This window comes from Lactuca saligna, chromosome 1 (assembly GCF_052625555.1).
Source record: "Lactuca saligna cultivar CGN05327 chromosome 1, ASM5262555v1, whole genome shotgun sequence".
In the NCBI taxonomy this organism is placed as follows: domain Eukaryota; kingdom Viridiplantae; phylum Streptophyta; class Magnoliopsida; order Asterales; family Asteraceae; genus Lactuca; species Lactuca saligna.
In genome coordinates this window covers 73,090,353-73,117,021 of record NC_136417.1, presented here as the reverse complement: position 1 = coordinate 73,117,021, position 26,669 = coordinate 73,090,353, and the positions used below count along the sequence as shown (strand labels likewise).

General features: G+C 39.8%; 1 pseudogene; it reads right to left on the bottom strand.

Annotated features, from left to right (window-relative positions):
- Window positions 1–278: 278 nt before the first annotated feature.
- Window positions 279–5,988, bottom strand: LOC145008373 (uncharacterized; annotated as a pseudogene).
- Between the last annotated feature and the right edge of the window lie 20,681 nt (window positions 5,989–26,669).

Sequence of the window (26,669 nt, the reverse complement as noted above, 5' to 3'; positions counted from 1 at the left end):
ACGTTGGATTTCATTAAATGCATATCCCACTTCAAATTCAAACTTCAGGGTTACATATAAAAGGGGATTCAAGGGTTCTTTATCAGTTTACGCTTTCAAAAGAAAATTTCCAAAATTCTCTCTGCAAAGTCAATTTGTTCTTCAGAAGCTTTCAAAACCCTAATCATGGCTAATCCTGCTGATGTTGATGCACCATCCCAAACCACAGAAGACATTACTTCTCAACCAATCATGAAGATCCAAGGAACAAACTATCAAGTCGAAGGAGGCGTATCACTTTATCCTGATGATTTGAAGATGTAGGTGGTTGCTCTCAAAAGTTGTGTTCTTTCAACAGCCATGTTCAACTCTTTTGCAGTTCCTCTATCCTGGCTTTCACAAGTAGGATCCACTGCAACCTACAGTAAAGCCCTAGATTTCATTACATTTAATCTGGTAAATGACAAGAAGGTTCGTTTGACGAAGAAATTGTTCTGTCATATTCTGGAAATTCCTAACTCACCACCATTTGCTGCTCTTTCTTTTACCCAAGTCAACCATATGTTTAATGAGATAGGTCATCAACCCCCACTCACCAAGATAAGTGATTTTAAGAAGTCTGGTCTTCCGACTATCTAGAATTTTCTATTTGGAATCTTCTTACGTTGCTTGAATGGTCGCAGTGTTGGTCTTGATAAAGGAAGAATAGAAGTGTATGCCATGGTTGCATGTGTGTGCTATGATATTCCTGTGGACTAATCTACACAGTTGTGGAAGGAATTTCAGAAAAGTGTAGAAAACACGAATGTTGTGCAAGGTATTGGAGTCTCATTCTTCGATATTTCTATGATAAAGAAGGGATTCATGTGTCTGTTGATGAGGAAACTATTGAATTCATGAAATATCATTTTCCTAAGGAGGTTTCTGATGATGCTGAGATATTTACACACATTGCAAGAATTCCTGACGCAATGTTAAACTGTGTTGATCCGACAAATTTTGTGTTAGTGGAATATACGAAGACTGTTGATTCTAGCATTGAAACTAGGAAGTTATTGACCAACGAGGTGATGCGTGTATGGGCTTGATTTAGTGAGTAAGGTAGTGTTTAGGTAAATTAAGCTAGAATAACAACCACAAATATATGGAATGAAAATGATAGATTTGATAAACAACCTAGACCTATAGCTTGTAAATCTAAAGACAAACTAAGACCTATTAGTTTGAATTCGATCAACTCAAGGATCACGTCCAAAAGACGATAATTTGTGAACTATGACAATAATTCAAAGTGAAAATAAGGGCTCTTTGATTAAAATTCGTGCATTCTCTTTCCCATGCATAAACTTGGCTTTATATTTAGCCTTTATTACAAACTTGGTGGTTACAAGCCAATCAACCAATTATTCATTAAATCTAGTAAATGAAAATTAAGGAAACTCTTGAAATAACACAAAAAAAACGTCCAAGACACTTGAGGATGAAGAAAAAAACGTCTATGCTTCATTAAGGAGCCATAAGAAGCATTGATGAGCCATCAGAAGCATTAAAGTGTAACCCTAATCCACCAAAGAGTGATAAAAACGGCAAGGAGGCTTTATGAAGTAAAAAGTAACGGTTTTAGCACTTATGAAGCCTTAAAAAAATGTTTCCCTAGCCTTCATGCAACCCTAATTCAATTTGTGGGTTGCCATGCACAACCCAACCATTGAGCCCAAACCACCTTCTAGCCCACTAGTAATCACTACTCCATCACATTTTTGGCTTTCATGATCCATGCATGGATCATCCCCTCCCCCTTTGAAAGGAATTGACCTCAATTCATCAAGTCCATCATCATCAAGATAAGGTGAAAGATCTCCCACATTAAAGGTAGCATGCACTCCATGGTCTCCTCCTAAATCTACCTTATAAGCATTATCATTGACACGTGACACCACTTTATAAGGACCTTCGGCTCTTGGCATTAACTTGTTTTTCCTTTTGTTAGGGAAACGTTCTTTCCTCATATGCACCCACACAAGTCACCATCTTTAAAGACACATGGTTTCCTATGCTTGTTTGATTTATGTTTGTACAACTCATTCACAGTTTCAATCTTCTCACGAACTTGTTGGTGTAGTTTCATCATGGCCTTCAACTTGTCATTAGCATCCTTGTGAACCAATTCATCCTTTGGCAATGGAATCAAATCCAAAGGCATGTAAGGATTCACACCATACACTACTTCAAAAGGAGAATGACCTGTTGCATAAGTAGGAGAACGATTATAGGCAAATTCAGCATGTGCAAGTTTGATGTCCCAATCTTGTTGAGTTTTGCTAACCAACCCTCTCAACAAAGTACCCAAAGTTCTGTTAGTCACCTCCGTTTGCCCATCCGTTTGTGGATGATGGGATGTACTAAAAAGTAACTTAGTACCCACTTTCCTCCATAAAGTGTTCCAAAAGTAACTTAGAAACTTGGAATCCCTATCAGAAACAATTGTTTTAGGAATACCATGCAAACGAACCACCTCTTTAAAGTACAAATCAGCCACATTAGATGCATCATTGGTTTTATGAGATGGCACAAAGTGAGCCATTTTTGAAAACCTATCCACCACCACCATAATGGAATCCTTCCCCCTTTGAGTTCTAGGCAAAGCCATAATGAAATCCATGGACACATCTTCCCAAGGACAAATAGGAACCGGAAAAGGAGTGTAAACACCATGCTTGAAAGTTGTTTTCACCATGTGACATGTAACACACTTGCCCACTATGTTGGTTACATCCCCCAACATTTTTGGACAAAAGAAATGTTCTTTAAGCACCTCCAAAGTTTTGGTAATGCCAAAATGACCAGCCAAACCACCGCCATGAGCTTCACGAATCAGCAACTCCCGTATTACATGTTTTGGGACACAAAGGCGATTGCCTTTGAATAAAAAGCCATCTTGAATCACAAATTCACCATTAGGACCACCTGCACATTTCAAAAACATATCTCCAAAGTCCATATCATATTGATAATGGTCCTTTAGAGTTTCAAATCCCAAGAAACGAACATCCAAAGTCACCAATAATGAGTAACGCCTCGAGAGTGCATCAGCCACCACATTGCTTTTGCCATCCTTGTATTTGCATGAAAAATGAAAGGATTGCAAGAACTCCACCCACTTTGCATGTCTTGTGCTCAACTTTTTTTACCCATTGATGTACTTCAAGGATTCATGATTGGAATGCAAAATAAAATGATTTGCACGCAAATAATGACTCCAATGATCTAAAGCATGAACAATAGCATAAAACTCCTTATCATAAGTGCAATAATTCAAACGAGCACCACCCAACTTTTCAGAAAAATAAGCAATAGGACATTTGGAGTGGATCAAAACATCCCCAATACCAACTCCACTTGCATCACACTCCACTTCAAATGGTTGAGAAAAATCTGGAAGAGCCAAAATAGAAGCATCACACAAAAATGCCTTGAGTTTCTCAAACGCCTTTTGAGCTTCTTCTCCCCATGCAAACACTCCTTTCTTCAAACAACCTGTTATGGGACTTACAATGGTACTAAATCACGAACAAATCTTCTATAGAAAGAAGCAAGACCATGAAATGATCTAACTTCAGAAATGTTAGTAGGAATAGGCTATGACTTGATTGCTTCAGTTTTGGATGGGTCTATGGACACGCCATTTCTTAACAACACAAAACCCAAAAATCCCACTTCTTCCACCAAAAACGAACATTTTTCTTGCTTCCCATAGAGTTTTTGAGCTCTAAGCGTCTCGAAAACCTGTTTTAAGTGCACCAAATGATCCTCCAAGCTCTTGCTATATACCAAGATATCATCAAGGTACACCACCACAAACCTGCCCAAAAAAGATTTTAGCACTTCATTCATTAGTCTCATGAAAGTGCTAGGTGCATTAGTTATACCAAAAGGCATCACGGTCCATTCATACAAGCCATGTTTAGTTTTAAAGGCTGTTTTCCATTCATCCCCTTCACGCATATGAATTTGATGGTAACCACTTTTCAAATCAATTTTTGAGAACACAATAGAACCATGCAACTCGTCTAACAAATCATCAACTCTAGGAATAGGAAATCGGTATTTTATGGTGATGTTATTAATAGCCCTACTATCAACACACATCCTCCAAGAACCATCTTTTTTTGGAACCAACAAAACTGGAACAGCACAAGGACTTAGGCTTTCACGAACATAACCCATTTTCATGAGTTCATCAATTTGTTTTTGCAACTCCTTTTTCACCTCCGGATTACATCTATAGGTAGCTTTATTAGGCAAAGGGGCACCCGGAATAAGGTCAATTTGGTGTTCGATACCACGGATTGGAGGCAAACCCGGTGGTAATTCACTTGGAAACACATCTTGAAACTCTAAAAGCAAATCAGCAATAGCGTTTTCTCCATGCACCGTCTTCTCCACCTTTGCATGATCTTTGGGCACAATCATGTAAATCACATCACCTTTGTCAAGAACTTGCTCCACCTCCCATTCACTAGCAAACACAGAAAGATTAGGTTTCTTTACTTGTTTAGAATTCATGGACCTTATCACTGTTGGGGACATGGGTTTTAACACAATTTTTTTATTGTTGTGTTTCAACTCATGTTCATTGCTCATCCCTCTATGTAACACGTCCCTATCAAATTGCCAAGGACGCCCCAACAAAATATGTCATGCATCCATAGGAATAACATCACACACTTCATCTTCATAAGACCCCATAGTTAAACCAACTATAACCTGTTTTGTCACCTTTATTTTGCTTCCATCATCCAACCAATGAAGAACATATGGTTTTGGATGGTTTGTAGTAGACAAACCCAATTTGGTCACCATTTCATTAGAAGCAACATTAGTACAACTTCCACCATCAATAATCAAACTACACCACTTGTCTCTAACCAAACATTTGGTGTGAAACAATTGGTCTCGTTGATCCATATCAGCCACAGTTTGAACCCCTTGAGTTTTAAGAGTTCTAAGCACCAAAAATGTATCATACACCGGTGCTTCATACTCTACCTCCTCCTCTTCCTCCTCTTCTTTTTGTATATCATGAAAAATACCCGCCAACCTCTCTTCTTCCTCCAACTCTTCACGACATTCAACGCCCTCCCTTAAAGTCACCACCCTTTTGTTTGGACAAGCATTTTGGTAATGACCAAAACCTTGACACTTGAAACATCTAATTTTCGCCAAACTAGTTTCTTTGGTACCACTAGTAAGTTTAGGAGCAATGGGAACATTACTAGAACCAGAAGGATTAGAAACAGAATTTTGTCTATTGCTAGACTCAGGCTTGGACCACGACTTTGACTTGGGACTTTCGAGACTTGAACTTGAACTCCCACCATAACATGCTTTGGCTTGCCCCTCCAACTTCAAACACAAACCACAAAGAGTTCCAAAATCAGCATAAGGATACAACTCCACAACATTGGCAATGTTGTAGTTCAACCTTTTAGAAAACGAGTCATTTTTTGTTCTTCAATTTCTTCAATATCCCCCATCAAGGACAACTTCTCAAATTAATCAATGTATTCTCCAACACTCATTTTTCTTTGCCTCAAATCAGCAATCTTCTTTTAGGTGGCAATTCTATGAGTAGAAGGAACATATCTCTTTCTTAGCTTTCGTTTTAGAGAAAGCCAAGAACAAATTTTTTTCTTTGCCTTCACGGGTTCTCTTGGCCTTAAGCCCTTCAAACCATAATGAAGCACCACCACTTAGCTTGAGAATGGCATACTTGCAGCTTTTTTCGTCATCCACTTCCTTGAACTCAATCATTCTTTCAATCTTCCTTTCCCACTCCAAGTAGCGTTCAGGATCGGTTCCACCAACAAATTCATGCAATTCAGACACCTTGAATTCTTCCACAACCCTATGTTCACCACGGCGGGGTTGCCTTCGATTTCCACCTTCTTGGATGTTTCTCAATGCTTCTCGAAGATTTTGTAGGAACTCCGGATCATCAAAATCCATTCTGCTCTCTGATACCACTTATGATGCGTGTATGGGCTTGATTTAGTGAGTAGGGTAGTGTTTAGGTAAATTAAGCTAGAATAACAACCACAAATATATGGAATGAAAAGGATAGATTTGATAAACAAACTAGACCTATAGCTTGTAAATCTGAAGACAAACTAAGACCTATTAGTTTGAATTTGATCAACTCAAGGATCACGTCCAAAAGATGATAATTTGTGAACTATGACAATAATTCAAAGTGAAAATAAGAGTTCTTTGATTAAAATTCGTGCATTCTCTTTCCCATGCATAAACTTGGCTTTATATGAAGCCTTTATTACAAACTTGGTGGTTACAAGCCAACCAACCAATTATTCATTAAATCTAGTAAATGAAAATTAAGGGAACTCTTGAAATAACACAAAAAAAACGTCCAAGACACTTGAAGAAAAAAATTTCTATGCTTCATTAAGGAGCCATAAGAAGCATTAATGAGCCATCGGAAGCATTAAAGTGTAACTCTAATCCACCAAAGAGTGATAAAAACGGCTAGGAGGCTTTATGAAGTAAAAAAGTAAGGGTTTTAGCACTTATGAAGCCTTAAAAATGTTGCCCTAGCCTTCATGCAACCTAATTCAATTTGTGGGTTGCCATGCACAACCCAACCATTGAGCCCAAACCACCTTCTAGCCCACTAGTAATCACTACTCCATCACATTTTTGGCTTTCATGATCCATGCATCGATCACGAGGTCGTTGGTCCTTCAAAGAAATCCACAAAGTCAAAGAAGAATGTCACCATTACTCCTGAGAAAACAGTTCAAGAATCAAAGAAAACAAAGTCCCCAAAGAAACAGGCAAAGCTAGATGACCAAGTTTCGAATGTTTTGGTCAAGCCAGTTGAACCTGTTATTGATGAACAAGCTCTAGTCACTATTCCATCCAAGACTGGGGTTTTTCGAAGACTAAATAAGAGATATAGTGGTTCGCAAAGATCTCCACCTTCCAATGTGATTCAAAAACCGCATATTACTCATCAAGGATTTTTTATCCGTGAAGTTCCAGCTCCTGTTTCTCCTTCATCTAAGAAACGAAAAGCTGAAGACATGGCCAAACGAATTTCAAAGAAGAAGAAGAAAAAGACTAAGACAAGACAACTTGTTATACTAACGGGGTCTTCTGAAGAAGCCGAAGTTCCTGAAACTCCCGAATCAACTCTGGTTATCGAAACTTCATGTCCTAAGAAGACTACAGTCATACCACCCGAAGATTCGTCTGCCAAGTCATTTCATGAGGAGGTACGCACTTCAGACATCACTACACACGCATCTGACATGGATGTAAATGTCAACATAGGTGAAGGAGATTTGCATCAAGAAGCAATGAAATCTTCCCAAGGTACTCCTGTTGTTCTTCCTATCGAAAACATTCTCAATCAACCTAACACTTCATCCATTGAGTCACCTACTTTTGAAAACATTCTCAATCAACCTTTCCCCATGATTTTCTCATCCCAATCAACTGATCCACCAAAACCCATGGAAGAATCTGATAATGAAGAAGGAGGTTTTGGAGGAACTTTCGAAGCTTTAGAATTTGATAAGGATGAAGAAAACTTTCCTGACCATATGCTTATGTCGATGAAGCAATTTAAAATTTTGAATAAAAAGTTAAATTCTATTATTCAGACTCAAGCCGATATGGGGGGAGTGGTTATGTTTCAGGATTGGAAATTGATGGTCTGTTAAAAGCGTTTGAAGCTAGAATGGTGGGTAAAGTGTCTGGCATGATCAAAGATTCAGAGTCACGAGTCTTAGAAAAGGTCGACCATACAGATCAAAATAGTGAGTTACGGGTGAACTCACTTGATTCGAAGTTTGTGGGGGTTGTCAAAGACTTGAAGAATGTGGCCAAAGAAAGACATATGTTGTTTGTTCTTGATGTGAAGAAGGTCAGAGAAGATGTTAATTTTAAGATTCAGGAACTTCATGCAGACATGGCTAAGGAGATTAAGGTGATGAAAAAAGATTATGCTTCGTTACATCAAAAATTTGACATAATTGTTGATGTTGTAACAAAATTTGTGACATTATACGAAGCCATGAGTCCTCAGCTTACTAACTTGTCAACTCAAGAAGCGAAAAATTTAATTGAGATCACTTCTCATTTAACTGATTTGAAAGGGTTGCTCACAAAGTCCAACTCTTCTTCGTTAATCACTCCTGAGTTTTTATCACAAAAGTTCACTCAATTTGAAGCAATCCTTTACAAGCAGTTAGCTCCTTTATCTCACATTTCAAGTTTATTACCAACCAATGCCCCACTTGTTTTCACAAGGGTGCAAGGGGAGAGAAGAAGGTTAGTGAAGCTTCGCATGCGAAGGCTGGTGGTGAAGCTTCGCGTGAAGATGCTAAGGTTGTTAGAAAATTTATTTCTTTAAAACTTCCATCGACAAAGCCAATCATTTCATCTACAGCGCTAGTTACTTCAACTGTTGTAACCTCAATGCCAATAATAAGGCCAATATCAAAAGGAATTGTGATTGGTTCTTCTGCTGAAGGTGGTAGCGGTTTGAAGCCAAAGCCAAAGGAAGCCATTAATATTTCTTCTGACAAAGGGAAAACAATTGTGGTTGAAAAATCAAAAGAGGAGAAGAAAGCTGAAGCTGAAGCTGAAATTGAGAAATTAAGAGTTGTTCAAAGCATTATGAGGCAACGTGCAAATGATCCTCCTAGAATGAACAAAGGAGATCATGTGAAACATTATAACTATGAGACCATTGAAGCAAAAGTGGCGTATAACAACATGTATGAATTTGAGAAGAAACCAAAGCAAAGCTACGTGGTTACGAATGCAGATATGAGCCAACTTGATTTCCTAATTAACGAAATGATGTTCTTAATGCCACAGTTCAAGATTTTTGGGAAGTTCAAGAATGAAGATGAATATAACTACATGAAACTTCGATTTCATGTTGTTCTTGGGAAAGCTCCAGAGGAAATATGGTCCTTGATAAAAATCAAGAAGGTTATCAGCATCAAGAGGGATGTTCTACTCGAAGACATGATGAAGAATCTTAGGTTTTATGTGGCAAGAGCAAATGGGCATGTTTGTGATTTTTCTGTGGCTGACTTTCCATTGATGAACTTGTATGATTTTATACATGTTGCATTGCTCTTAAAAGACAAAAATGCTTCGTATCTTCGAGAAACTGATCCAGAGGTTTTTCAACTTGGAGTTGCTCACATCAAGATATTCATAGACAACTATTATGAGTGTTTAGCACTTACTGATGTTGAGTTAGCTTCTGCGAAGAGTTTACAAGTGAAAGCTCCAATGGAACCAACAAAATCTCAATCAGAATTGAAAAAGTATGCAGATGGGGAGATCTGTTTAAAGCCTTTTGGAATGGTATTTCCAGGAAAAGATAAGAGTGGGAAGGCTAAAAGATTTTTGTTCCAAGCCTGCGAAGTTCAAAGGTACACAACGTCCCAGTATACAAACTTTATCGTTCGTATGAATAACTATAAGAAGAATAATGAAGGGGACAAGAAGGAGCTAAAGAAAATTATTTCCTGGTACACGGAAATATGAAGGGTGATGTTGTTTGCTATACAAATACTCACAAACTGAGAGGATTCAACTTGTTTACAAAGGGGGAGATTGTTATGGTCGAAATGTTGTAAAGAGTCGAAGTCTGTTTAATGTACTCTTTGTATGTTTTGTAATATATTTGCTAAGGTGTGTTTTGTACGAAGCCTAATGTCTATGCCTTAGTATTTTTTGTATACTTTCATGTCTCCTATAAATAGGGACATTACGTAGAGTTAGATAAGAGTCTTTACAGAACTTGTCTAGTTTTCTCTCTGTAAAACTGTTGAAAGTATAACTGAGCTGAAACCAGATTCTATTTACTTCTCGTGTTCTTATTACATTCCGGTTACTCTGATTTGTTTAAAACTCGATTATCATTTCTTCACGCCTTGCTAAATTATTCCGCATTTAGGGCTTCTATTCATTTATTAATTTTATCTATTTATTTATTTAATAAACGGAATGTTACAATTCTCCCCCACTTAAATTAGATTTCGTTCGCGAAATCATTCCTTACCATTCCTAGCAATCCTAAGCAACAAGACCATAACCTCAAACATACTACATCCTTCACAAAGCGACCGAAACCAACCTTCACATGGTTCTAAAACCCGAAGATGAACAAAATCCTTGCATCATGATCACATTTACTTAATCTGAAATCTGCAGTCTCGAGATGGTCTGACTCCCTGACAGATCACCCATGCTGAGATTTACAAGGCTTAATCTTCCTCGAATAACCGACCAATTGCACGCTTCCATCCTTGATTACCTCGATGATTCCATTATAAACAAAATCACTAACCATAATCAAATGTAGGGCACTTATACTTGACAGAAGGCTCAGATAGTCCTTCGAGTAGAAGATACATCCCTGCAACGGTTAAACTAAAATGAGAGTTGTGCAACAAGGTCAAACCATTTATTCTGAGATTATTTAATCCAAACTACAAGTGACTTATCACTTCTCAATCAATCAGTTACTCCGTCCGTACTTGCAACCTTAAAACACTAATACTACCCAGATACCGAAACTGCCTGAAACACTGAACCGCCTGAAACACTGAACTGTCTGAAACAGTATGCTGCCTCCTGGCTAATTTCCAAAATCCACCAAAACCTCCCCGGTTTCAATTCGTTTGACAGTCACCTGAAATACCGGGTTTCGGCCTGGTTACGGAGCCAAAAGACTCCAACATAGTCGCCCCACACGACTTCCGAACGAAATCCTCGTCTGTCTATAGTTGTCGTCGGTTATCTTTCCACTATAGCTTTGACAACCTCTTGATCCAACCGATCAGGTCCATACGTCGAATCCTGACATCGCCACATCCAATGCTAAAAGCGATTGATATATGACCAAGATATCCTTATATTACTACGACCTTAAATGGTCCAATGCTTTCTTGATCCCATGACTGCATTGGTGTTCATACGGTCTTATCCCTAGCTCAACCAGGTCTACTTCCTCTGGGGAAATCCGTAAACCAACCCGCGGATTTTCCAAACCCTCACTGATGCACCCGAACTGATGGGTACTATTGTTCCTTTCGCAATCTAACACACTCTCATGCTATCTACCAACCTAGTGAATGCTACAACTACACTCGCAGACTTACAACACTCTAGCACTATCTGCCAACCTTGTAAATGCTACGGCTACACCCGCAGACTTACAACACTCTAGAACTATCTGCCAACCTTGTGAATGCTACGGCTACACCCGCAGACTTACAACACTTCCCACACTATCTAGATGCTAGTGAATTCTACGGCTATCCCGCAGTCCTACAACACTTTCCACACTATCTAACCGCTAGTGAATGATACGGCTATCCCGCATTCTCACAACACTTTCCACGCTGTCTCAATCGTTGGTTACCAATCTGAACACATCTGATGTCGAGCACCCACACGATCTAACATCCCAGCTAAACTCATGTCTTGACTGGAATCCCTAACCTGGTTCCCTAACGCCTGCGATCAAACATTCCGAGAATGCGATCTCATCATTGGCAAGTTTTCCGAACTTCCAACTCACACTATCCTCAATCCATACATCCGCTTGGGTTGTCTTCCTTCCTAACAAGAATGCGAAACTTATCCCAGTATCAAAACCGTTACTGCTTCTGAATCCCTGGACGATTCTCCCCCACTTAGATTCGACTAAGTCTTCACAATACATGTAAATTGAAGAATTCTCAATCTTTCTCACTTTCCAACGATCAATCCGATGAAAACCAGCTCTTACCAACTAGTGATCCAATACTATCCAATCCCAAAAGATCACACAACTTCTAAGAACCAGATGAACACTTTCCGAATCCCAGCGAAACTGATAACTCCATATGCTTGAAATGATACCACACTCGAAGATCACATGAGTTTGGTAAGTGATATTGTGCGTACTATCAGATGGAATGAACTCCCTCATCTGACCCTCAAGTTGCTCGGCTCCAGAGTCCTAGCTTGATCCCTCGCCAGCACCAGAACTACCATTTAGTCTACCATGCAACGTCACCATACTCGGAAATATACCATCACAATCATCATAATACTCATCATAACTCAAGGGATCTCACACAATACAAGTTCCCTGGGTTTATTCCAACCCTCCTTGACTCAAGTACGGATCCTCTTCTTTCAGTAGTACGGGGCCACACTACCTTCCACATCTATCCGTACTGTCCTCAAGGATTGCCTTGACTCCACCAAGTCCATTCTACTACTGTTGCTCTTCGCGCCAATCTCATCCTAGGCTTTCCCTAGGGTAATCACCAACCCACTCTCCGCCATCAGCTGCATAAGAAGTCCCTGTTATCTCCCCTTAACTAGCTCGCAAATACCATTACATATCACTAAGACTAGATAATTCTTCGAATGAGAGGTCCTACCCTACAACGGTTGGACTAAAACAAGAACTGATAAATAAAGCTAAACCTAACCTTCTGAAATTGTTTAGTCCTCACAATATGTAACTTAACATATCTGTTTACTATTTAGTTAAAGATAACTAGAACTCCTAAAAGCACAAAGCAAGCAACATTCAAGCATTGAGTACACATATAATCAAGCATATCCTAATCAGGCCATCATATTACTGACTAATCAGTACTAACATACAGTTCAATAACCTCATACAATAGGTACATAAGTCATCCTTCCTAGATCCTTAGCCCTGACTAGCATGCAGTTCTCATACACATATAACAGACATACAAGGCATCATTCCTAGATCATTAACCCTAATCTAGCATGCAGTTCTCAGAATCATATCATAACATAAACTTGTATGGGTAATTTGGGAGTACTTACTTGAGCTCGGCTGATTGGATGCACCACATCCTTTTTCTCTTTTCAAAAATCTTTTTTTTGTAAACATGATTTTTCTTTTAAAACTTTTTTACCAAGTCCTCAGTTTGAGTTCAGACACACCCGAGAGTTGTGGCCAAATCCCTCAAACCAAGGCTCTAATACCAGCTTGTAACATCCAAAAAATACAGTCTAAAAATTTCATTTTAAATCATTAATAAAACCATAAATATCATTCATCATACAAAAATCATAAGTCGAGTCTCTCAAAAACATCATAACATATGTCAAATACATTAGAGTACAAACATCCCAGGCTGAACAAATGGTGTGTGCACTGCAATCATCTCGTGCTCTTCCCCTTGCTACCGGAAGTACCTAAAACCAAAACTGAAAACTGTAAGCACGAACCTTAGTGAGTCTCCCCAAACTATCACATACCATACACATAATCACATAATAACATACATTGGGCCTTACCCGCTACATCGGGCCTCGCCCGGCATCAGACCGATGTCTGGCATCGGGCCCCGCCCGACATCGGACCAAAGTCAGGTATACATATAACATATCAACAAGCAATAAAATAAACACATAAAATAAACATATAAACATTCCTCGAGCTTGCCCCGGCATCGGGCCAAAGCCCGAAACAAATAACACACAACATATAAGCTAAACATTCCTCGGGCTTGCCCCGGCATGGGACCGAAGCCTGGAACATATATCACATAACATATACGCTAAATTGGGCTTGCCCAGGAATCGGACTGAAGCTGTAACGCCCGCAAATCCGGGCTAGTCAAATTAGAGGCAATAGGGGTCGAAAACGACTTTTCGACAAAAGATAATTTAGAATAAATAATCTTAACCATGTTGTAGAGTATGTTACAAGGTTTCCGTACATATAAAGAACGCCGAAATCCGAGTTATAACGAAGAAGTTATGACACGTCGAAGTTTCACGTCAGAACCGGCACGGTACCGGGAAGCGTAAATAGTGAATTTACGATAGAGTGAGATTTAGCCTTAGCGATCTAAACGAAAGTCGTAGAATATGTTAAACTAAGAACATCGATAAAAAGAACGCCCAAATCTGACTTCGTATGAAGAAGTTATGATTTTTCGAACTTTCGAGTTACGAATGTACAGCCGAAATTCGAATATTAGATCGAGTGATTTTTAGCCGACACGACCTAAACGAGAATCGAAGATCTCGTTGAGAGTAGCGTAACGAGAAAAATATGGGCGAAAACGGATGTCGGATGAAAAAGTTATGAGGGTTTTAACGGACCAATCCTGTTCCGGCCTGTTAAAAATATAACTTTAAAAATAAAGTCAAAATTAGCCGACGGAGTCTAAACAAAAGTTGTAGAGTAAGTCTCCACCTACGCGTGGATATAAATAACGTCAAAAATGGAGTTCGTATGAACGAGTTACAAATTATAATAGCATATTTACGTATTAAAATAAAGTATAAATCATATATACATACACACATATATATACATATGTATATATCATTAGAAAGGTATCAACGAGGCGGTCATTATAAGACTAATGTTGAGTTCTTTCGATATTAGTTTAGTGCAAATATCGTTAAATCTATTTAAAATAGTATTATAAAGGGGTGTTTAGTTGTTTATATAACTATAAGGTCATTAAGTAATTATGGAGGGTAGTGTTTGTAAATTCAATTACTATAAATAAGAGGCTTGGACTCTCATATTTCTTGCACCATTCTCTTGATTCAAGAGTCTTTCTCTCCTTATCCCCCGAGCATTTCGGCCCCTGCAGAGCCCGACTCCTAGCTAAAATCCCCTTGAAAATAAGTTATACTTACCCTATTTTAAATATAGTTTATATTTAAAATTAGTATTGTTATTATAAATTTATAATAAATATTTGAGCTATTATTATGACTTATATAAGTGTCATTATAATATCTTTTTAACTACTCGTGGTACGGGGAATCTGGTTTAAAGGGCCGCATAGGGTTGTTGGATTTCAGAAGTGCTATACGCCAAAATGGTCCTGCCCTCCGGTGTTTTATGTCTGGCCCCTGTCTGTACATAGTAGTTGGAAAGTATTGTTTAAACGCTTATATAATAATAATAATAATAATAATAATAATAATAATAATAATAATAATAATAATAAGACTAATAATTAGTCACGGTAATATTAGACTAAAATCTAGTGGTGATAATACTAGGTTTCGTCAAAGGAAATTATTTTAAAGTAAACGAAGCGCTGTCCGAGTACCGAGTCACCACCTTCTCAGGTGAGTGCATAGTTACTTTCAGCTTACACATAGATATGAAGTATTTTATATAAATTACGTGCTATGTGTGCATATTATCTGAATACTTGCTATCTATGTTGGATGAACGTTTTATATATGTTTTCAATGATTTAAACTGTATATGTATTTTATATCTACAAAATGTGTTGGGTAAAACATGGGTAGATGTAATAGTTGCTGTGTGACAAAATAAAATAATGAGAGGCCTCGTTATAGCTATTCTTGATGATCTAGTCATCTAGCGGAGTATAGATGACGACCACGGACTATTCTAGACAGTCCAGTGGAACACTAGCAGGCTCGCAACCTGTAGGTGTTTATTCGAACTGTGTGTTTATTTGAACTGTGTGTTCATTCGAACTGTGTGAACTGTGTGCTCACCAGGTACACTCCATCCCAATGATAGTCCTTTGACTAAGTCCCTTGTGTTAGATGTTTTAGGGACGTAATGTGAGGATAACGGGAATGGGTAATTGGGTTGATGTTTAAAAATAATAACTATATTATTGTGGGTTGAAAACCCTATGTGCTCATCAGGTTTCCCAACCTGACCCACTCAGTTTATTTATATCACAGGTGTTGATATGAAGTGACATTACACTGAGAGATTTAAAGAGATGTAGATCACTAGTGTAAATAATTGTAAGTTCTGTTTATGCTTATGTTTCCGTGTTAACGATGACATCCCAAACATTTTAAAATGAAATAAATATGTTTCTTCGAAAATGTTTTAATAACGTATTTACCATGTTTTTCTGGGAACAAATTCCGCAACATTTTTATAAAATGAAGTACTCTGATTTTTATAAAGCATAAACAAAATCGGTCTTTTCTGGCCGTGAAAATGGGGATGTCACAGTTGGTATCAGAGCATTAGTTTAAGCGAACTAGGAATATGGATTTATTTCTAGACTTAAACTTAGAATGCTAAGCGATGATTGTGAGGTGTGAGCACTAGCTTATTTTAGGAATTGTGCCTAAAATGCTTTTATGTGCTAAATACTTGTGCATGACATGTTGTTATTTGTTCGGATCTATGGTCTGTTGCCGACCGGATCTGGAAGCCTTATGTGTTTAGGATTCTAAGCGTTTAACTACGATATTAGAACTAGCATATAAACGTTTCGGGGTGGTAAGGATCATTTAATACGTCAATCCTAAATTAAGATCTAGATTCATCTTATTCGGTGTATAGATCAAGATGGCAAGAACCCGTAGCGGAAACGTGAATGTAAATGGGAACAGAAACCAACCCCTAGTGATTGAGCAAATACCGGTGATGGAAGCCACTGCTGAGCCAGTCACGATGGCCGGAGTGCAAGCGATGATCCAAGCGATGTTGGATCGTCAAATGGAGGAAACTAGACGTTTGCTCCAGCAAAATCAAGAGGAAGCCACTATTCAGATCGAACAGCCCGAGTTGAACGAAGGGCAGACTGAGGAAGGAGACTACAGTGGAACTATTGGTCAAGTCAACCCACCAATAGTTCAACAAAACAACCAAGATGACGAAGTCGAGAGGAATGGATGCAAGTACAAGGATTTTCTGACTTGCAAGCCATCGACTTTCACTAGAAAGGAGGATCCGATCGGGGTCATGGATTGGATCTCGAAGATGGAGTTAGCTTTCATGACATGCGGTTGCAGAGGTAAGCTACAGACCACGTTTGCAGTGCGTCAGTTTCGAGGAGGCATTGTACGTTGGTGGAATACCTTGGGGAAGACTTTAAGCCCCAACAAGCCCCTGCAACTAACATGGGCAGAATTTCTGGTACAATTCAAACGAAAGTACTGCTCAGCTCAAAACCTGCTCGAGCTAGAGAACCAGTTTCTAACCCTGAAGAAGGGAAGCATGTCAATTGATGAATATACCAACAACTTCACAGAGAAGATGGAGTTTGCCTTGCGCCTTTTTCCGGATGAGCTGACGAAAATCGACAAGTATGCAAAGGGACTTCCATGGGAGTACGCGATGCCAGTGCGTCAGGCACCTACTCTGGAGGCAGCTATCTGGGCTGCCAAGTCTGTGGAAGATATGATTAAGGGAAGAGCTGCCAACAAGATTGAGGTTGGTGAAAAGAGGAAGTTTGAGGGGTCTGCAAAGCCTGATGAGAGAAGCAAGACCAGTACCAGGAAGTTTAGAGGAGGGAGCGAAGAAAGATGGTGCGAGAAGTGAAAAAAGAAACACTCTGGAAAATGTGGTGAGGAGTTGACTTGTTTCAAGTGTGGGAAGCATGGGAATTATGCCAACGAGTGTAAATTCAACAAAAGGGTGTGTTACGAATGTAACGAGGAAGGGCACTTCAAGCAAGATTGCCCAAAGAGAGAAGGGGCTACAATGCCAAATTTGCCGCCAAAACCAAAGGCAAGAGCATTTCAAATGATCCTTAACGAAGCAGCTGACGATGCAAGGAATCAGGAGTAAGGATGGATATATAGAGATCGAATTATGAAGAAGCCATATAGATAGTGTCATATGATGTAGCCTATTAGAGGCATAATCTAGGGTGAACTTGAACACCTATGTAATCATTTCAAGAAATAATATAAAACCTTTGTTTTGTTATCTGATGTGTTAAGTTGTTGTGTGGTTTTCTTGTATGATAACTTGGAAAAACTATGGGACAATACTTGGGACGAGTATGAGTAGGTGTGAATGGTAGTAGAGGCCTATACTACCGGAAGCACAGGACTCACACTTGGATCAGGGAAAGTCACAAGGTTACCAAGAAGCTAGTAATTGATTTCGTTTTATTCAAGTATGTCGTTACCATTGTTTCGGTAATGACTAAGAAGATTGTTGTTATCCCGACCCTAGTGGTCATATCCCATTGAGTCCGACTACGATGAGTAGGTTACGTGGTTCAGAGAACCAAGTTTAATGTAGCGTCCGGCTTAAACCAAACGATTGAAATCAAAGCGATCAATAGAAGTATCGCGCTCGTTGTTAAAAGAGTTGGTAGCCAGAATTGCCTAAATGTTAAAGTGTGATTATATCACATTAAAACATGAAGGAAGGCATAGTCTGTTTTAGAATTTAACTCTAAAAGACCTAAGTCTAAGAGTTGCAACATATGATGATAGGTCATTAGAATATGACACATTAGTCCATTATAGTAACAAAAGAACTCATCTCAAGTTTGTATCCATTAAGGATCGAAATTGTGACTTAAAGGTCATAATTTGGAGTCTAACCTGAGGTAGAGAGCAGGTGTACGATTAAGTACTGCTTACAGTCAATGAGTCTAAGAAATAAACTTGAAGGAATACAGAAGTTATAATTACCTAGGATGAAGAGATTACGTATGGAGTCATTATAAGAACCCTGTTCCGTTGATGATTCCGGGACGTAATCATCCTAAGGGGGAGATAATTGTAACGCCCGCAAATACGGGCAAGTCAAATTAGAGGCAATAGGGGTCGAAAATGACTTTTCGACAAAAGTTTATTTAGAATAAATAATCTTAACCATGTTTTAGATTATGTTACAAGGTTTCCGTACATATAAAGAACGTCGAAATCCGAGTTATAACGAAGAAGTTATGACCCGTCGAAGTTTCACGTCAGAACCGGCACGGTACCAGGAAGCGTAAATAGTGAATTTATGATAGAGTGAGATTTAGCCTTAGCGATCTAAACGAAAGTTGTAGAATATGTTAAACTAAGAACATCGATAAAAAGAATGCCCAAATCTGACTTCGTATGAAGAATTTATGATTTTTCGAAGTTTCGAGTTAGCAATGTACAGCCCGAAATTCGAATATTAGATCGAGTGATTTTTAGCCGACACGACCTAAACGAGAATCGAAGATCTCGTTAAGAGTAGCGTAACGAGAAAAATATGGGCGAAAACGGATGTCGTATGAAAAAGTTATGAGGATTTTAACGGACCAATCCTGTCCCGGCCTGTTAAAAATATAACTTTAAAAATAAAGTCAAAATTAGCCGACGGAGTCTAAACGAAAGTTGTAGAGTAAGTCTCCACCTACGCGTGGATATAAATAACGTCAAAAACGGAGTTCGTATGAACGAGTTACAAATTATAATAGCATATTTACGTATTTAAATAAAGTATAAATCATATATACATACACATATCATTAGAAAGGTATCAACGAGGCGGTCATTATAAGACTAATGTTGAGTTCTTTCGATATTAGTTTAGTGCAAATATCGTTAAATCTATTTAAAATAGTATTATAAAGGGGTGTTTAGTTGTTTATATAACTATAAGGTCATTAAGTAATTATGGAGGGTAGTGTTTATAAATTCAATTACTATAAATAAGAGGCTTGGGCTCTCATGTTTCTTGCACCATTCTCTTGATTCAAGAGTCTTTCTCTCCTTATCCCCCGAGCATTTCGGTCCCTCGTGATTCGACTTCTCTTTCTGTAGTTTTAGTATAGTAAGGTGACCGCTGAAGCGTTGCACGAATCTTTCTTAGAAAGATTCAGCGACGAAGTTCTGCCCCTGCAGAGCCCAACTCCTAGCTAAAATCCCCTTGAAAATAAGTTATACTTACCCTATTTTAAATATAGTTTATATTTAAAATTAGTATTGTTATTATAAATTTATAATAAATATTTGAGCTATTATTATGACTTATATAACTGTCGTTATAATATCTTTTTAACTACTCGCGGTACGGGGAATCTGGTTTAAAGGGGCACATAGGGTTGTTGGATTTCAGAAGTGCTATACGCCAAAATGGTCCTGCCCTCCAGTGTTTTATGTCTGGCCCCTGTCTGTACATAGTAATTGGAAAGTATTGTTTAAACGCTTATATAATAATAATAATAATAATAATAATAATAATAATAATAATAATAATAATAATAATGATAATAATAATTAGTCACGGTAATATTAGACTAAAATCTAGTGGTGATAATACTAGGTTTCGTCAAAGGAAATTATTTTAAAGTAAACGAAGCGTTGTCCGAGTACCGAGTCACCACCTTCTCAGGTGAGTGCATAGTTACTTTCAGCTTACACATAGATATGAAGTATTTTATATAAATTACGTGCTATGTGTGCATATTATCTGAATACTTGCTATCTATGCTGGATGAACGTTTTAAACATGTTTTTAATGATTTAAACTGTATATGTATTTTATATCTACAAAATGTGTTGGGTAAAACATGGGTAGATGTAATAGTTGCTGTGTGACAAAATAAAATAATGAGAAGCCTCGTTATAGCTGTTCTTGATGATCTAGTCATCTAGCGGAGTATAGATGACGACCACGGACTATTCTAGACAGTCCAGTGGAACACTAGCAGGCTCGCAACCTGTAGGTGTTTATTCGAACTGTGTGTTTATTCGAACTGTGTGTTCATTTGAACTGTGTGAACTGTGTGCTCACCAGGTACACTCCATCCCAATGATAGTCCTTTGACTAAGTCCCTTGTGTTAGATGTTTTAGGGACGTAATGTGAGGATAACGGGAATGGGTAATTGGGTTGATGTTTAAAAATAATAACTATATTATTGTGGGTTGAAAACCCTATGTGCTCATCAGGTTTCCCAACCTGACCCACTCAGTTTATTTATATCACAGGTGTTGATATGAAGTGACATTACACTGAGAGATTTAAAGTGATGTAGATCACTAGTGTAAATAATTGTAAGTTCTGTTTATGCTTATGTTTCCGTGTTAACGATGACATCCCAAACATTTTAAAATGAAATAAATATGTTTCTTCGAAAATGTTTTAATAACGTATTTACCATGTTTTTCTGGGAACAAATTCCGCAACATTTTTATAAAATGAAGTACTCTGATTTTTATAAAGCATAAACAAAATCGGTCTTTTCTGGCCGTGAAAATGGGGATGTCACAGTTGGTATCAGAGCATTAGTTTAAGCGAACTAGGAATATGGATTTATTTCTAGACTTAAACTTAGAATGCTAAGCGATGATTGTGAGGTGTGAGCACTAGCTTATTTTAGGAATTGTGCCTAAAATGCTTTTATGTGCTAAATACTTGTGCATGACATGTTGTTATTTGTTCGGATCTATGGTCTGTTGCCGACCGGATCTGGAAGCCTTATGTGTTTAGGATTCTAAGCGTTTAACTACGATATTAGAACTAGCATATAAACGTTTCGGGGTGGTAAGGATCATTTAATACGTCAATCCTAAATTAAGACCTAGATTCATCTTATTCGGTGTATAGATCAAGATGGCAAGAACCCGTAGCGGAAACGTGAATGCAAATGGGAACAGAAACCAACCCCCAGTGATTGAGCAAATACCGGTGATGGAAGCCACTGCTGAGCCAGTCACGATGGTCGGAGTGCAAGCGATGATCCAAGCGATGTTGGATCGTCAAATGGAGGAAACTAGACGTTTGCTCCAGCAAAATCAAGAGGAAGCCACTATTCAGATCGAACAGCCCGAGTTGAACGAAGGGCAGACTGAGGAAGGAGACTACAGTGGAACTGTTGGTCAAGTCAACCCACCAATAGTTCAACAAAACAACCAAGATGACGAAGTCGAGAGGAATGGATGCAAGTACAAGGATTTTCTGACTTGCAAGCCATCGACTTTCACTGGAAAGGAGGATCCGATCGGGGTCATGGATTGGATCTCGAAGATGGAGTTAGCTTTCATGACATGCGGTTGCAGAGGGAAGCTACAGACCACGTTTGCAGTGCGTCAGTTTCGAGGAGGCATTGTACGTTGGTGGAATACCTTGGGGAAGACTTTAAGCCCCAACAAGCCCCTGCAACTGACATGGGCAGAATTTCTGGTACAATTCAAACGAAAGTACTGCTCAGCTCAAAACCTGCTCGAGCTAGAGAACCAGTTTCTAACCCTGAAGAAGGGAAGCATGTCAATTGATGAATATACCAACAACTTCACAGAGAAGATGGAGTTTGCCTTGCGCCTTGTTCCGGATGAGCTGACGAAAATCGACAAGTACGCAAAGGGACTTCCATGGGAGTACGCGGTGCCAGTGCGTCAGGCACCTACTCTGGAGGCAGCTATCTGGGCTGCCAAGTCTGTGGAAGATATGATTAAGGGAAGAGCTGCCAACAAGATTGAGGTTGGTGAAAAGAGGAAGTTTGAGGGGTCTGCAAAGCCTGATGAGAGAAGCAAGACCAGTACCAGGAAGTTTAGAGGAGGGAGCGAAGAAAGATGGTGCGAGAAGTGCAAAAAGAAACACTCTGGAAAATGTGGTGAGGAGTTGACTTGTTTCAAGTGTGGGAAGCATGGGCATTATGCCAACGTGTGTAAATTCAACAAAAGGGTGTGTTACGAATGTAACGAGGAAGGGCACTTCAAGCAAGATTGCCCAAAGAGAGAAGGGGCTACAATGCCAAATTTGCCGCCAAAACCAAAGGCAAGAGCATTTCAAATGATCCTTAACGAAGCAGCTGACGATGCAAGGAATCAGAAGTAAGGATGGATATATAGAGATCGAATTATGAAGAAGCCATATAGATAGTGTCATATGATGTAGCCTATTAGAGGCATAATCTAGGGTGAACTTGAACACCTATGTAATCATTTCAAGAAATAATATAAAACCTTTGTTTTGTTATCTGATGTGTTAAGTTGTTGTGTGGTTTTCTTGTATGATAACTTGGAAAAACTGTGGGACAATACTTGGGACGAGTATGAGTAGGTGTGAATGGTAGTAGAGGCTTATACTACCGGAAGCACAGGACTCACACTTGGATCAGGGAAAGTCACAAGGTTACCAAGAAGCTAGTAATTGATTTCGTTTTATTCAAGTATGTCGTTACCATTGTTTCGGTAATGACTAAGAAGATTGTTGTTATCCCGACCCTAGTGGTCATATCTCATTGAGTCCGACTAAGATGAGTAGGTTACGTGGTTCAGAGAACCAAGTTTAATGTAGCGTCCGACTTAAACCTGATGAGATTAAAATTTAATCTTGAAGATCGATTAGATCTTAAACAGGTAAACAAATATTAAACAGTAAGAACGAAAGCAAAAGTATGAACAACTCAACGATGAATCAAATGAGTCGAATGATTATAAAAAAAACCTCAGAAGAGCTCGATCAAGAACATCAACTGTAGAGGGTTGGAGGTTTACAAGAACGATAAAATAAATCTTCAATACTATCGTAATCGTTACTTCTGAATTGTTAACCTAATATGCATGCAAGCATATCTTTATATAGTAAACCTAGCAAACTCACGGTTGGACAGGCCCAAAACCGGAGTACAAAACAAATGGACTATCAACCGAGCCCAATGACGCAATCTTCAAACGAGTCTTCAACTCAACAATCTCCCCCTTTGCGTCAATTGAAGCGAGATCTTCATTTTTTACTTGGGCCAGCAGCAGCACCAGGTACCTTCTTCTTTACGGTCTCAAACAGACGAGATATCAGAGCAAGTATCGTTTGCCTGAATCTGATGTACCATTGAATCATGTCGTTGAAGTACTTGACATCGTCTGCTACATTCTCCTTACACCTTCGGATGATCGACAAAACATGCTCAAGGCAAGTATTGGTGTAAAGATGTTTATCCGCCAAAGCAAAGAGACATTTCTGTCCTTCTGCTCTGGTGAACATGGCCGAATTACGTCTCGGATCGGTCTTGTCCATCTTCATTTGATTGAGATCACTGGCCGATCCCACAGGAGCTATCTTCGGTTTCTTCTTGAAGACTGTGGCTATCTCCTGATCCATAAGGGCTACCTCCATGATGTAACAAACAATCATCCTCTTGAGATGGTCTATAATAGGACCATATTCTGCTTAGTTCGTCAAAAGGATGTTGTGCAAAACGATCCAATCATGAGGGTTTAAGTTTGGTAGATCTGCCAAAGATATAAGATGTTCGGTTTTAGCAGATCCTCTTATCACTCTGAACCGAACGTTGATGAATCTCCCTTCGGTATAAGGCTTTAAGACCCGAACGTTCACGATCTTCTGAGCGCTCCATGTCTGATATTGTGGTTGAGCGGCCTTCAGATAGAACTCGATAAGCTCCCTATCGACCTCAGAGTTCGGATGAGGAACTTCATAAATATTGGAGAAGGCGTGGAAGATAAACGCCTTTCGAGTCAACGGCATATCGAACTGCGAATCGACAGAGTTATTGCAGTCGAACGATATCACCGGTTCGAGCCATAGGATGCTAAGAGTGTCTATGGCCTCCTTGATCATTCTCTCCCGAGTCCAAGCAGGGAAAAGAGTCTTCCTGCTCTCGAGGAGATCGTGGGCTTCTTTCTGCTTGCGTTCGGCTTCTTCAGCCTCTCGCGCCACACGAATATTGTTGTCTTCCACATTGCGACTGTTTTTGCGTTTAAGCAAGTCAGCAATGGTTTCCTTGTCATCTTCATCTTCTTCCTCAACTATATTCTTTCCTTTGTCCTTCAAACCTGAACCCGAAGCTTGACCAGTTGGAGGTGGTTCGGTTGTGTGAGTAGCTGTTGAGGAAGGAGGTGGTTTTGATCACCTCCCGTTCGGATCGAAGAGCTTCAATTTGTTGTTGAGAGTTTGAAAGCTGAGTGCTCTTGACCTTAAGGGCGGTGGTTTTGCTTGCCAGAACATCCATTAACGAATTTTCAGCTGCGAGATCCTCTTGAAGCTTAGCGAGGCGCTCGTCAATGGAGGCACGAAGGGCCGAGTTGTCATCGCTGATGGATTGGCGTAATGTAGCGAATGACTGTAACTCCGTTGAGATGAACTTGGCCAATTGTTGAACGATTGGTTCCAAAGTTGTCTTTGTAGCGTCAGCACTCTCCTGTAAGGACTTCAACAGGGTAGAGGCATCTGAGAATAGTTTATCGACTTTTGCGGTCGCAGCCTCACAGGCTTTTGTGGAGGCGTCTATAGCGGCTGTGGCTGAAGCAACAGAATCATGCTAAGCCCTGGAGAAGGCGTCAACAATTTTCTGAAGAGCGGCTTCAGAGAGAGAGGACTGAGAGTTGGTGGATGACGCAAGAAGTAAGTCAACCTTCTCGTTTAGCTCCTTGAGATGCTTCTTTGTCACTGGAGCATCGTCCTCATCGTCACTTAGAACCTGAAACGGACTAAAGTAGACCGACTCGAAGGTCATGTTGTCACCGCCAAGAAATGGGTTATCTCCATCAGAGGCATGATCTGGAGATGGTGGAGGTGGTAAAGCTGGGGGTGTTGTGGTTTGAGTAGGTTCAGGTTGAGTGTTTGTGGGTGGGGTTTCGGGTGGTGGTTGAGTATGGATAGGTTCGGTTGTATGCTGGGTTTCGGTTTGAGGTGGTTCGGTTATGGGTGGTGTTTCGGTTGCACTGGTATGAACCCCCGTATCAGATACGTTGGTTGTAACCTTAGCAGTTGTGGTAGTGGTATCTGTGAAAATGGGTGGTGGTATAGGGAAAGAGGTTTTAGGTAGGGTGGTGGAGGGGTTTATGGTGGGAATGGAAGTAGGGATGGTTGGAGGAGGTGCAGGAACTGGTGAGACATGAAGTTCCATGTCTGGGGTAGGTGATCGGGGTGGGGTGTTGCCTCTGGGAGGGGTTTCGCCTCTTTGAGAGCCGTCCGAATCCGAACTCTCGTTTTCTGAGTCACTCGAAGAGGAAGCGATTATAAGCTTTCGCTTCGGTTGAGTCTTCCTTCTCTTCGGTTGCGGGGACTGTACCGGCTTGGTTTGTTTCCTCTTCCTGGGAGAAGGACCTTTAGGAGCCTTGGTCGCTTGCTTCCCTTTTTCCGCCTTTTTGCCCCTGTTGACAGGTTTGACTGCGTCATGGATTGACTTGAGCATTTCTTGTGTTAGAACCCTAGGACCAGACGCCTTGAATTCTTTTATCGTCCGGATGATCCTGCTGTCGGACGGAACATCGCCGTACATATTCTCCGGAATAGAGCCAATGAAGGAGAACTTGGATGCATCATAGACGATGATCTTCGTGGTATGAAAAGTACCAATCGAAGACATCGATGCACCTGCAGCAATGGGAATGTCAAATTTGTCCATCGCCCATTTTGTGATAATTGTCCAGAACCGGGCGCACGACACCTCAGAGTGTCGTGAAGAGGAAGAAAGGCTCTGGATGAGCTGTTGCCAGATGACCAACCCAAAGTCTAGATTGACTCCGTTGTAAACTGCATACATAATCGACAGGAACAGTCGACTTGAACCATCGGATCCTGAGCTCCGTTCAGATAAGCCCTTGAAGAGGACTGTAAACATGCCGTTCCATTGTGGCGGCAAGCAGGATTTCTTGAACTTTGCGACGGAGGGGAGCGCCTCCGTGTACCCCATGTTGTAAAACATGTTGTAGAGATGCCCAATCGGAATCGACTCCGGATGAACTCATGAAGGATCAGCAGCCAACCCTAGCAGTGTACCAAATCGTTGGCGAGAAATGGAGGTCTTGTGATCAGCAACCTCGAAGAATACCCGCTCGACTGCTTTGTCGTAATGAGCGGTCGCATACACCTGCGAAAGAACCTCCATGGGCACAGATTCAACCCTAGTGAGTGCAGGAGCAAGTTGAGAGTACTTCAAGCACT